This window comes from Octodon degus, unplaced genomic scaffold (assembly GCF_000260255.1).
Source record: "Octodon degus isolate 3935 unplaced genomic scaffold, OctDeg1.0 scaffold00014, whole genome shotgun sequence".
NCBI lineage: Eukaryota > Metazoa > Chordata > Mammalia > Rodentia > Octodontidae > Octodon > Octodon degus.
Window position 1 is genome coordinate 21,718,725 of NW_004524590.1, and position 14,287 is coordinate 21,733,011.

A 14,287-nucleotide genomic window follows, 5' to 3' on the forward strand; every position below is an offset into this window, starting at 1 on the left:
TATATATCAACAGATCTAATCATACATTAGTCACCAGCATGAAGACTTGTTTTGAACTTACAGCCTTTTATAAATGCCCCATTAAGTCTGTACTGTAGTAGTGTTTACAGGTAGATAATTGTGGTGTGAGGTAAAAAGGAAGAAAGGAGGGAGATAAGTCACTATGAATAAGAGGGAAGTACTAAAGAGCTGGTTTTGAGAAAGTATTTGTGGGAGCATAAGGGATGCAGAGGAAAGTAAATGTCATTGGGGATTCAGCTAAGCAGTGAGTGTCAGAAACTATTAGTATTCTTATAATTGGCTTATGTTTTTATCTCCATTTTGGTGAGAGTTCTGATTTGAAAGGTCAGAATATTTAGATTAAATCATTGCTTTATACTTCCTCTCCTTTACACATATCAGATAAATTCAGGAAAGGAGGGGAAGCAAGACAAAAGGATAAAGAAAAGAGGCATTAAAAACAGAAGACCCCACATAGATGCAACATTAGAAGGTCATTAGCATCCTCTTTATATTGTGTTCTGAGTCCAAATAAGATCTCTTCTCCATTCAGAGCTGGAGTTGCATTGACTTGTAGGAGGGGCTTGTGTTGGCCTCTGGATGTGGCACTCACTTGCTCCCCTGTTCTCTGAGCAGAACTGAGACCACAAGTGACTTCTCATCCTGACCAGTCCATAGCTTGGTGTTATTGTATGTCTCTGAGTTGGTCCCCACACACAGATTCACCCTTTACCTGCCCAGATGTCTGCCCTTGAGACCGGTTTGTCAATCCAGAAGGCGTTTTGTATGCACCTCCCTCCTGTTGCCTGGGTCTGTTTTCTGGGCATGGGCACCAGTGGGGCTTTGCCTTATTCTTTTCCTTTTTTAGGCAGCATTTCACAATGTAGCCCAGGCTGAAATGGAACTCAGGGCATTCCTGCTGCGTTAGCCTCCTGAGTGCTGGAATTACAGATACTCGCCACCACATTCTGCTGCCTTTTTCTTCAGTTGAACCCAGGTACCTTTCTCTTCAGCTTCCTTTTTTTTCTGATCATTTTTCTTGACACATTTCAGGAAGCTATCACGACTTTTTGAGTGTTGAATATGCTCAATACCCACATTAATCCTCTTGGCAAGTATCTTGCCCTTAACTTACTTGTTTACAACAATGCCAACAGCATGCTGGGTGACATTGTAGACTCTTCCTTTTTTGCCATGGTAACATTTGTGAGGCATTCCTTTTTGCACAGTACCCATTCCCTTGATGGCTACAAGATCACCCTTTTTGTAGATTCACATGTATGTGGCCAAAGAAACAACCCCATCTGTTCTAAACGGCCTGGAAAACATATACCGGGTTCCCCTCTTCTTGCCCTCTGTGTTAGTCATTTTGACAAATTATTGGAAGATGGTGGTTCTGGCCAAAAGGCCAGCTGCCTTTTTCTTAAGACCCAGCCTGCTTAGTTAATTTGAGGAGAGCAGGGTGCAGTGTGATGTGTAGTACTGGGTTTTCTACCTAGGCCCTCACCATTGCCTCTCCTTTCCTGCTCTGCAAATCTTACAACTGTTTCTGCTAGCCTTCCTTCAGGCACACTGTTGAATACACTCTGAGCAGCACTCTCCATCTCTCTAGCCACAGCCCTTCCCATTCACTACCCCACTGCATCAGTCTTTAGAACTGGAACTTGGTGAAGCCTCTAGACTGCTGCTTTCAGCAGAACCCCACATGAGGTCATAAGGGACTCCTGTACCAGTTTGCAGTGAGGAGGATGTACCATGAGCACACCACTGTATATTTGGGAGAAGACTGGATGGGTGGGTGAGTGAGTGAGTGTATGCCTGCATGCGTGCCTGCCTGCCTATCTATCTGAAATTCTGTCTAGTCTCTTCCCTCAGGTTTTTGCCATTCGTAGAAACTGCCTACACCCACAACTCCTAGCTATGGTCTTCTCGTTGCCCACATTTAGGTCCTGATTAGGGTTTTGTGCCTATCTTTAATCTCCCCAAGATCTTGCCAGTGCCCTCTAAAACACCACTCTTAGCTCTTTTTCTGATGCCCTGTGTTGAGGACCAGAAATTAAGAGCCTTTTCTAGTGGTCTTGCCATTGTTAAGATCCAAGGCTCTTCTCTGATTGTATTAGTCCCCTCCCAATGTAATAAATGCAGATTCTGGCATATTGGGTGGGCCCAGTCTACCTATCTTTTTTAAACCTCCCTGAAACCAGATTTGTATATGGTAAGGTTCTCCTGTTTGCCTTTGGATATCTGGCTTCGGGTTTTGCCCCCATTTCAGGATATCTGAGTTTTCTGGGAATTCCATTCTTGCTGCTGCTGCCTACCCGGCCCCGATGGAACTTAATAGAAATTTTTCAAAAAATTAGAGTAGAATTACCATGTGATCCATCTTAATAATCAGTACTGTTTAAATCAGTAGCACTAATTGCATATTCTTAGTTGTACAGCCAGTCTATAGAACTCTTTTTCATCTTGCAAATCTATTAAACAACTTCTCATTTCTCACTTTTTCCCAGCTCCCAGCAATCAGCATTCCACTTTCTCTTTGAATTTGACTGCTCAGGGTATTTCATAGAAATGGAATGATAAAATATTTGTGTGTTTGTAAGTTGCTTATTTTGTGTAGTATCCTTAAGGTTCATCTATTTATTTTTTAAATATATTTAGTATAGGGTCTCACTGCATAGATCAGACTCATAGTGATTCTCCTGTTTTCAGCCTCCCAAGTGCTGGGATTATTAGTGCGTGCCACCATGCCCAGTCTTAGTCACCTACCTGCACAGCATACCAGGGATCAAACCTCAGCTGCTGCACTCAGCTCTGCTGAGCTACCTAGTTGGCCCCTCATCTATGTTTTAATATGATTTTTCTTCCTTATAAACAATGACTAATACTCCTTTTGTATGTATATATCACCATGTTGTAGCATGTCAGAATTTCCTTAGGAATGATAATAATACCTGATTGTGTATATGTATATATTGTCTTTTCAGTTCATCTCCCCATGGGCACTAGTGTTTCTTCTGTCTTTTGGTTATTATGAATAATGCAGTTATAACTATGAATATAAAAATATCTCTTTAGGAGTTTAATGATTTTAGGATATAAAACCAGAAGTAAAATTACTGAATTAACTATGAATTGTATTATTTTTTTACTTGTTTATGGAACTAGCACACTGATTTCCTTAGTGGCAATACCATTTTACATTATCATCAATAGTGCTAGAAAATTCTAGTTTCTTCATATTCTCACTACTGTATTTACTTGATTTTTAATGTTAGACATTCTAATGGCTATAAATTAGTATCTCACACATCAGATCACATTATTACTACTTGATATGTTACAATGTGTTAACTGTATAACTAGAAGGCTGAGTATTGAATATTTTTGTAATTATATAACATAGAATATTAATATCCTTTTCCTTAAGAATTGAAGCAGTTTACCAAAATTATAATTTATATATAGCCTGAAGATGTTTTCAAAGACAAATGTCTGCAGAAATATTAATGCGAGTTTCAAAAGATTAACTTTAGTTTTCAATTATTAGCCATTTAAAGACTAGGATAATTATGGATATTATGGTCTTCTTTGTTTATTATATTATTTTGAGATAGGGTCTTACTGTGTAATTCAGACTGGCCTTGAACTTGCTATATAGCCTAGGCCGACTTTGAACTCTTGGTAATCCTTCTGCCTCAATTTCCCAAGTTGGGATTACAGGTATGCACCATCACACCACAGTAAAAGTGTTTTAATATATAAGATTGCTCTTAAAAAGCTCTCTAATCACATTATAATTATAATTTCCCAAGTTTGCAATTCACTTACTATAATAAGATTAAGGAATGCTGATCTTATAATTCTGATATCCTTGTCAATTGGCCACTTTAGAAATATGTGAGTCTACATTTCCTGGGATAAATTAATATTATGCCACATCTAGCACAGCTCTTGAAGTTGGGGGAGGTGGAGAAATAAAGATAAGCGTCAGAATACAGAAAGCTGAGGTCAGGTGAAACCTGCTCTCTACATGGGAGGAAAGGAACTGCTCAACCACCGCAGTGTTTATTTGTACATTCAGCAGGTTGATGTCACAACACCCCTCTGCCTAGCAACCTGCCTGCGCAGTGGTACCCTGTGAGGCTAAGTAAGTGTTCTTGGAGCTGAAGCAGTTTGTTCACATGGCTTGCCTCAGAAACTCTTTGTTTTCTGATGGCCTTGCTCCAGCCCATCGTGTGTAATCTATCTCCAGCTTCAGCTACTCCCTGTGTTCTTAGAAATAATTTACCATTTTCCTTCTGTAAGTCTTTAGAACTGTTCTCTAGTAATGCTATATAAATGATAATTTATATTTGATGAAAAAAAGTTAACATTCACCAAAATACACTCACAAGTAAAGTAATAATGGAAGTGCCATTAGAATGTTCTGAAATATAGAGGTGATTTTTTTTCTTTTTTTTAGATATTTGTTTCAAAAGAAACTCCACTGTGCTTAGCTTTCTTTGATTTCATTAACAGTAGCACTTTAAGCCACACACACACTAATCTAGATAAAGATCCCAGTCTGTGTCATTCCTTGAAAACCTTATAGTACATGGGAAAAGCATTTTTACTAAGCAAGATCTAATTTTTTACATGCTAAAATGGGACTCAGTTATTTCTTCTACCATCACCAATTTCAAACTGTAGATTTTATAACACTGTGGGTTAAATTGTGTTCCCTTAATTTTATATGTTAAAAGTACTAACCCCTAGTACTTCAGAAACTGACCTTTTTTGGAGTAGGATGGTGATAAATGCAATTAGCTATGATGAAGTCATACTAGCATAGAGTGATTTTCTTATGCAATATAATTGATGTTCTTACAAAAAGGGAAAGTTTGGAGACAGGTAATCTCAGATATATTCTCCTGCTTTTTTTAAATTCTGTGATAGGATTTTATTGGTGAATTATCCAGGCTGGCCTTAGACTTGTGACCTGCTGCTGCAACCACTTAGTGCTGGCATTACAAGTGTGTGCTACCACACCCAGCTTGAAGATACATATTTATACAGGAAATCACTACAAGAACATGAAAATGACCATTAATAAGATAAGAGTCCTGTAGCAGATGTGTCACAACCTTCATATGCTCCCTCCCACCACTTTGATTACCTTTATACCATTTAAGTTATCAAGTTTATTTTGTCACCCAAGCCCTAGAAAACAACACAAACATGAAGAAATTTATGTCCTTTATAGCTTAATAAACTTCCTTTGTACAGATAACACACTCCTGATGCAACATTTGGAAAAAATTAAAAATTATATACACGTTGTTTTATTTTTCCCTACTTGCTGAGAGAAAATACCCAGTTCCCAAAATTACAGTATGTGCAGGTTTCAGTTCATAATCAGCTGGCCCCAAGGCAGCATGGCTTGGCAAAAGGGCAACAAATAGTTGGGGAGGACAATGCATCAAGAGCAAAATGGAGTGGGGGAATCTTCTTTGCTTCCCTTTTATTGTGTGCACGCTACAGGCCCTCCACTTACACAGGCCCAGGGTATTCACAAAGTGAGGACCTTGGCCCCCTGTGGGGTCACTTAGTTAAACTTCTGAAGTTGACACTGCATCAACCATAACACACACCATAGGGCATCAAGGAAATAAATGTAAATAAAAATCACAGTTAGATACCATGTCATGTGCACTATGATGTCGATAGTGAAAATGTCAGGTGATATTGACAAGGATATAGAGACTTGGAATCTAAATTTACTGCTAATGGGAGTGTGGAACAGTGCAAAGAAATAGTTCAAAGAAATAGTTCACTTTGAACAAAGAAATCTCCCACTTGCTAAAGTACTGGAAATATTTTTTTAGGCTTATAGGGGTTAAACCCAGAGCCTCTTGCATCCTCAGCAAATGTTCTTCCACTGACCTACATCCTTAGCCTTTTAAAATGTTTGAAACAAGGACTGAAAATGTTACCCATGCTGGTTTCAGAGTCAAAATCTCCCTGCTTCAGGCTCTGAAATAAATGGGATTACAGGCATATGCCACTAAGTCTGGCAGTTAAAACACTTAGTTGATCACACATGATTTATTATGTGACCCAGGAGTGCCGCTTCTAATTATATAACCAAAAGAGATGAACATACATGCCTGCAAAGAACTTAAACACAAATGTTTGTAACATTTATTCATGATTTTGAAAAAGTAAAACTAAGTCAAATGTTTGTCAACCTGATAATATGTAAAAATATGCTTTGGTTATGCAAATAAAAAGGAATGAATCAGTGATATGCATTAAATCATGGTTGAACCTTGGAAACATGCTAAGTGAAAAGATAATGACAAATAACCGAATACTTTGGGCCGGCCAGGTGGTAGCTCAGCAGACTAAAGCACCTGCTTAGACAGAGCACAGCAGCCAGGGTTCCATACTTGGTGTGCCCTGCAGGCCCCGACCCCCTCCCCCGCATCACTGAGACTGCAGTTAAGACTGGGTGTGGTGTGCTTCTATAATTCCAGCTCTTGGGAGGCTAAAAACAGGAGAATCAGAGTCCAATCTCCGTAGTGAGACCTTGTAGACCTTGTACTAAATACAAAAAACAAAAACAAAAAACCCTTATATCTAAATACTTTATGCCTAAATATTCCACATAGGTAAATTTATATAAGTACAATGTGAATTAGTAGATATCTCTATCTCTTAGGAATAAGGGAGATTTGTAAGTGATAAGGAAGGACAGTAGGGTTTCTTTTTTAGGGAATGTTCTAAAATTGTGATGATCATATCACTCTGACTATATTAAAAACTTTTAAATGGCTCTTATCCTATTGCTTGGCATACTATTGTTTGATATGTGACTTATATCTGAACAAAACAGTATAAAAGGCAAACCATAGATGATCTAAAATGTAAAAATCAAATAGAGCTACTAATAGTGTGTTCAAGAGGAGTGACTGAGTTACCATGTAGTCATGTGCTGTATGTCAGATTCTTGGACAGACCTTCCTTTCTGTTTTGGAGAAAGAATCATTAATGTTAATAAAACAAAAATCAAAATTGTCACTTTAAAACAACTCATTTAAGGGGCTGGAGAGACAGCTCAGTGGCCTAAGTGTCTGCCGGACAAGTGCAAGGTCCCAAGTTCAATCCCTGGTACTGAAATTAATTAATTAATTAATGATAAAAGAAAACACATTTAATTCAGAGCCCCAGAACCTATTAAAATCTTTCTCCTTAGTTTTTCTAGTTCTTATTGTTTTGCCAGTTACCTACATACCTAGATTATACTGCTGTAACTTCCATTACAAATGTATTTATTCTTACTTGTAGAAAGGTGCCATTAAAGATTGAAGAGCTTAAGATGCAAACTAAAACTTTTGGATCAGAAATCTAGAATTGGGATTCTTGAATAAGTGCCATTTTTATTCCACTTGTTCTTCAGTGGTATTTAGGAATGTAGTGATGTTAAGGAAGTACCTTTGTCATTGGTTGACTTTTTTGGTATGGGCCCAGAGAGTGAACTCAGAACCTTGCACTTTGCCAGGCAAGAGCCAGGCAGGCGCTTATGCTGCTGAGCTATATACCTGGCCCTCTGACCAATCTTTTTGATGTATTTTTTTTGACAGTCTTTTTTAATGTGTATATGTATGTATGAGAAGTATATTCTTAACATCTTACTCTTCTTCCATATCCAGGGACTTGATACTTATACCTGTGTGAATTTTACTTTTTTAAAATTATAATTAAAAGAAATTGAAAGCATACTAACTCAACAAAAGGGAAATTACCAACCTATTATAATGATATGTCCTAAAGTACTGAAGTTCAAGAGTTAGCCAGGACCAGGCCTCAAGTGGTATGTAATGTGACTTTTATTTCCTCTCTGTAGGCATATTGTAAATCACTTCATCCATGTTGCCAAGAACAAAATGTTGGCTATGAATTCTATCTTACTTGGACCTCATGTCCTTGAAATAGGAATGAACCAGTGACAAGGATGAGCTTATGGCACATTCTGAATGACCCAACCTTAAGGAACATAGACAACCCTGAACTGAACTATTGTCAGATACTAGACTGCAACATGTTCTCAGTCTTGGGCCTAAAAGTGAAAACTTAGTTAGGTGCCAAGCAGAGCTAATGACCAGGTTGATAATTATCTGAAGTAGAGGAATGCATTACTCTATAAAACAGAAATAGTAACTGAGTTGAGTGTGTGTATACTCTATTCACTGAACCAAATACATGGACCTGTATATAAAAGGAATGTACAGAATTTTTTGCTTGTGCTCTTAGAGTAAATTAGACCTATGTAATTCTTCAAATTGAAATTGGCAGCTGGGCATGGTGGCCCATTCCTGTAATCCCAGACTTTTTAGATTGAGGCAGGAGGCCAGCCTAAACTGCATAGCAAAACCTTGTATCAAAAAGACTAACAAAAATTGAAGTTGGGGGGTCCACAGTGTTAGAGGACATATTTTGCGAGACAGTATGGTGGGTAAGTGATCATTGAGAGAAAAATAACAAGATATTGAAAATACTGAAATGGTTCAAGTATAATGCCAATTTTTTAAATAAGGACAATAACTTCCACATAACAGCAGTCAGTATTTATGATGTTGTCCAGTAGAACTTTCAGCAGTAATGAGAGTATTCTGTCTGCACTTGCCAGCATGGTAGTCACTAACCACACATGGCTACTGAACAATTAAATCATGTTTAGTATAAAGAACTAAATTTTAAACTTTATTTAATGATAATCAAATTTAGCTCCTTGAGATTGATACCTGCTATCTAGGACATTGTAGTTTTCTAACTTGGAGTATTTTGACTAATAGATCTTGCAGTTTACAGAGCCTAACTTGCTTTCATTTCTCCATATGTAAAATGGGGTAAACATACTTAAATCAGTGGGTTACTTGAGATTTAAATAACTTCAATATGGTTGGCATTTCCTGGTATATAGCATTGAGTGTTGGTCATAATTGTCTTTATTAAAGCATTGTCATATCACTGCCTTGGAATGAGCTGGAGAAATAAAGCACCAGTAATTTAACAGTTAACAATTTTTTATTGAACATCATTATAGGTGTAGTAGTTGAGCCATTTATTGATAATGTGTACATTATTACAGAGTGAATACAAAAAAATAGAATTAAAATTAGTTTGGAGAGGATTGGGCATAAATATTTCAATACTGGAAGTATTGTCAAGTCTTAGAATTGGTTGCCAAAGTATATGGGAAAATTTTTTATCATAATACAATCACTGCATACTTCATAGTGATTTTGTCAGTATTTTTTTTTTTTTTTTTTTTTTTCTAAAACCAGGAATCAAACTCAGGACCTTCGTCTTGACAGGCAAGCTCTGTGCCACTGAGCTATCTCCCCAACCCTGTATTTTCCATTCTTAAAGTAGCTGGTATATGTGTAAACCTTTGAAATGTTAATCATATTTTTATAAACATTTTAAAGTTATTGATCTGTGGTACTATCACCTTTTACTAATTTGCATCCTTATAGCAGAGCTTTTCTTTAAGGTTCTCTTTCTGGAAAATCAGAATACAGTTAAGATGTACAGGTTAGTGCTCTTTAACCTTCTATATGTCTACATTGTAATCTGTTGTTGTTTAATGGGACTTTGATACTGAGTCACTTTGACCACTGGTTTTGGAGACTTACTGGTTACTTTTCTGTTTTACTAGGCCAGACTCCACTATTGAGCCACGTCTTTTCTGCATCTTTCACTCCATAATACTAGTTTGCTGTTTGTCTTCAGAAAGGTTTTTGGATGTTTTGAAATCACTGTCTGTCTTGGATTCTTCTTGTGTCTTTGATTTTTGTAGGTTTCCCCCTAAACTTCTGACAAAAAGTAGATTTATATAACTTGTTAAATACTATTAGATACTTCTGCAGAGTTCCTTATGTCTCCTTTTCTTGCACTAAAATGTACCTATCTGCAATCTACAATAAACAACTAACTTAGGCTTTGGTTATCTCTTATCACTAGGATTTGCCTGTGCCCCTATATCTACAGACAGGAGCCCTTTCTCTTTGAAATGTTGATGAACTATGTTTAGTGGTTTAATCTTAACTTTTATCCTCTTATAAAATTTTTAGGTCTCTTTCTCTAGTTTAGACATTAATATACCATCTTATGAAAAAACAGCCCTAGTTTTTGTGATTTGCCTGGAGATAGACTGTAATCTTCCTATACGACATTGTCATATAGTAATAAATAATAAAGCATTGTCAAAACCTCAAGTTATTGTCATGTAATCCTATATATTATAAATATTCATTGTATTTATGTGGTTTTTATTGTGCAGAAAGGTCAAGATGCTGACTTGGATGTCTTTTAAACCTGTCTTGAACTATGAGCTAAGCGTTTAAAGCTTGAAGTCCAAAAAAAATAAAATAAAATAAAGCTTGAAGTCCTTGCATAAGTGAAATCTTTCAAATAAGTAACGATAGTCATGTACTAAATTAAAGGAAAAAGTACTCTTTTATTTTTAGTATATCTGCAAGATATAGATGAACTATATATATAATACTTCACTTATGTTATGTATGAGTCAGCTTACACGTACTTCATCATTTACCAAATCAGTTTGGTGAGAAGACCTTACACTTTTTTTTAATTGTTCTTTTTTTTTTTTTTTTAAATGTATTTGGCACAGGGCTTATAGTGTCTCACTACATAGATCAGACTCATAGTGATTCTCCTATTTTCAGCCTCCCAAGTGCTAGAATTCCAGGCATTTGCCACCATGGCCCAGTCTCAGTCACTGTGTCAGCTTGCCCCAGGGGTGGGGCCGGCATGGCACACTGGACATCAAACCCTGGCCCCTGCACTCTGCCTAAGCAGGCACTTTAGTCCGCTGATCTATTTGGCCAGCCCAAGACTTTAGATTTTGACATTACCAGTTTTCCCTTCAGTGATGGCATAAAAATTGATTTTATTTAAATAGGAAAAACTATAAAAGCAGTATAGAATTTTAAAACAAGAAGATACATATCATTATCTTCAAAATAATTACTTAGATTACCAGATATAGACATGCAAAATTGATCATACAATATAAGCACTAACCGTTCCTTTCAATGAATGAAATCAGTAGTACAATTATTAGTGTATGTGTGTGAGTGTGTGAAAGAAAGGTTATTCACCTTTCTTTGCTCCTTTCCCCCTCCCGGTTCTTTCTTTTGAGTAGTTTCTTTCCCTTTTACAGTATCTGTTGTACCTTTTCGATCTTACTACTCTTTCAGTCTGTTGTAGTAGGGATTTTTTTTTTTTTTTTTTTTTTTTTTAAAGACAATGTCTTGATATGCAGTAGAGGCTGGCTGTGAGCCCTTTAGGGAACCTGGCCTGACCTGGCCTAGAACTCACCAATCCTCCTCTCTCAGCCTTGCAAGGGTTGGGATTACAACTCAACAAAAAAATGAAAATAAAGCCCTTAAACATGAAAACATGCTCACCAGAATAACAATTTTAAAAGTACCAAAATACCATTTATTTCTCGTCTGTCATATTGGTGAAAACTGGTAAGGAGGGCATGCTGTATTGTGAGACTAGGGAATAAGCACCTTCATACATTGTTAATAGGAGTGCAAACTGGCATAGCCCTTCTGGACAGCAAAATCTAATTCAGTGGTACCTCTGTTTGTGAACACTTTTGTTTTTAAACTGCATTAGGCAACAACATGAATGTGGCCATTTTCTCCAGAATCATAGAACAAATTAAGTTTGTAACCAGGTACCACTGTAATTGTACATATGCAACCCAATAATGGTACTTCTATAAATCTTCTTTAAGTATACAAGAACCAATAATAATAATGGTATTTATTTATTTATTTTAAATTTATTTTATTTATTTATTTATTTTGTGTGTGTGTGTGGCCAGCTTAGCCCACCAGGGGGCGGGGCCGGCCGGCATGTGGTGCTGGGGATCGAACTGTGGTCCCTGTGCTTTGCCAAGCCTGTTGTAAGTAGGTGCTTTAGACCACTGAGCAATCTCACCAGCCCCAATGGTATTTATTTAAATTGTAACAGTTTATTACACTAAAAGAAATTGCCATTAATACCCTCTTAAAATACTCCCCCCTTATTTCAACCACATTTATCCTATCATGCTTCCTGCTTTGTAAAGCAGTCTCAAAGTCCTCTTTTGCCTTTTTAAAACACAGTAGTAAAAATAATGATGAATGTCTCTGCTGCATATGGTAAAGCAACGTTATGTGCTTTTATTCACCTTTTTCATCAGATCTAAAATAGGCTTGTGATCCTTTCACAAAGTCGAAATGACTGTGAAAGGTTAATGTTTTGCATATATTCAGAACATTGAGACAGTAACAACTGAGTAATTAAAGACAAGAAATGATTTCCAGAACTGCTTCAGAAAGTGATAAGTATGGTGGGGTGTGTTCAAAGTGATAGTATTTTGAGGAGGATTAATGGCCATGTATCTTTTGCTGTAATAATTTTTTTTAAATTTTAGACGTGTTTGTAATTATGAAATATGTCTACATTCTCAGACAGAATGATTGAATAAATAATAGTATAGCCACATAATAGAGTATTGTTGCTACTTTAAAAAGGTAGGTAGATGGGGCCGGGGAGATGGCTCAGTGAATAAGCGCTTCCCAGGCAAGTGCAAGGGCCTGAGCTCAATCCCTGTTTCCACTAAATAAATAAATAAATAAATAAATAAATAAATAAGAGTAGAGAGGCACCAGGATGGTGGAGTGGTAAGCAGCAGAGAAAAAGCCTCTCTGAGAGTTGCCATCTGGACACGAATATAGCAGTATGGGAAAGACAAGAGAGGGAAATAGGTTCCTTGGATCCAGGAAGGATTTGAGGTGCAAATTGAAGCTCACAGAGAGTAAAGGGATGAACTTTATTTATTTGTTTGTTTATTTTTGGTGGAACCGGGGCTTGAACTCAAGCCCTTGTGCTTGCCAGGGAAGCGCTTATTCCACTGAGCCATCTCCCCGGCCCCAGGGATGAACTTTAATGAAGAGGAAAGAGGTAGCAGACAGCATCTTCTTTCTGGGTCAACACTCACTGGGCAGACAGGAGTGATTCAAACCTACAGACACATGGTGACTCCTGGTGCCCCCAGAGGCCTCTGGAGAAATGCAGCAGTGGGCATGAAAGACTACACTAGCTGGTGGTGAGTGCTGAGGGCTCACTCATCCCACAGAAGAGAACAGTTGGCCAGGAGCCATCTTAGGAGCTAAATGAGCTCAGAATTCAGAACTGCTGCTGGCTGTGTCTTGTGACTCCAGCTGGTCTCAGGTCCACAGAAGATTCACTGATGGCTGCAGTCTGAATGAGTGTGGTCTTGAACAGAAGGTATAGGCTCAAATTAATCCAGTATCCCACCTAAAAGCTACTACTGCTGGCTTGCAGGACTAGATCAGGATGGGTCAGGATTCTGTCTCCATATTTTGTCTACCACTGACAGCAGAGTCAAATCTGGAAGTGAACTTTTTATCCTCTCATTTGTTTTTTGTTGTGCTGGTGGTTTTTTGTTTTGTTTGTTTTCTCTCCTTCATTGTTTGATCTTGTTTTTATATAAATGTGAACATGGATTCTAGCCTCTCTGGTTATTGTTCTATTCTTCTCATCTTCTTTCTCTGTTTACCTCCAGTCTTCTGCACCAGTTTCCCGAGGTTAGTATAATCCCCCTTTGCCCTCCAGTCTTTCTTCTAATGTCTTCCTTTTCCTCTGTGTTTCATTTTTCCCTAAGCCATTTGACCTCTGAGGGCAAAATTGTCATATTAAGGACTCATATACAGCATATAATTTTTTTTAAATATGGAATGCTTCACGAATTTGCATGTCATCCTTGCGCAGGGACCATGCTAATCTTCTCTGTATCGTTCCAATTTTAGTATATGTGCTGCCAAAGCGAGCAAGCACTACAGCATATAATTTTCTGGTCCATTTTAGATATTGTTAGATAACTACAAATCTAGTTCATAAGGTTAAAGGGAAAAATTAATAGTTATCTCAGTTTGTCATTTTCTAGGCTATAATTGTTGCTACTGGGTTTTTTGATGGTACGTTAGCCAAAAGTATTGTAATTGTTCTAAGCAGCTGTTCTTCCTTGTATTCCAAGACTGAGATTGACGAAGGATTACAGAAAATATTGTGGCATAGTGTCAGAGAACCATGGGTGGGACCAAGCAGGCAGCAACTTCTGGACTTACAACAGGGATATAGCTCAGAGGCATTAGCACCTGCCCAGCAAGTGCAAGGTCTTGCGTTCAGTCACCAGTAC

General features: G+C 37.5%; 1 protein-coding gene and 1 non-coding gene across 2 annotated transcripts in view; one reads left to right on the plus strand and one right to left on the minus strand.

Annotated features, from left to right (window-relative positions):
- R3hdm1 (R3H domain containing 1) overlaps positions 1-14,287 on the plus strand; it is a 213,253-nt gene that overhangs the window by 38,293 nt on the left and 160,673 nt on the right. The window lies entirely within an intron of this gene.
- On the minus strand, positions 13,816-13,926 carry LOC111815321. Its single transcript, XR_002820027.1, has one exon. It is a non-coding gene; the product is annotated as a U6 spliceosomal RNA (small nuclear RNA).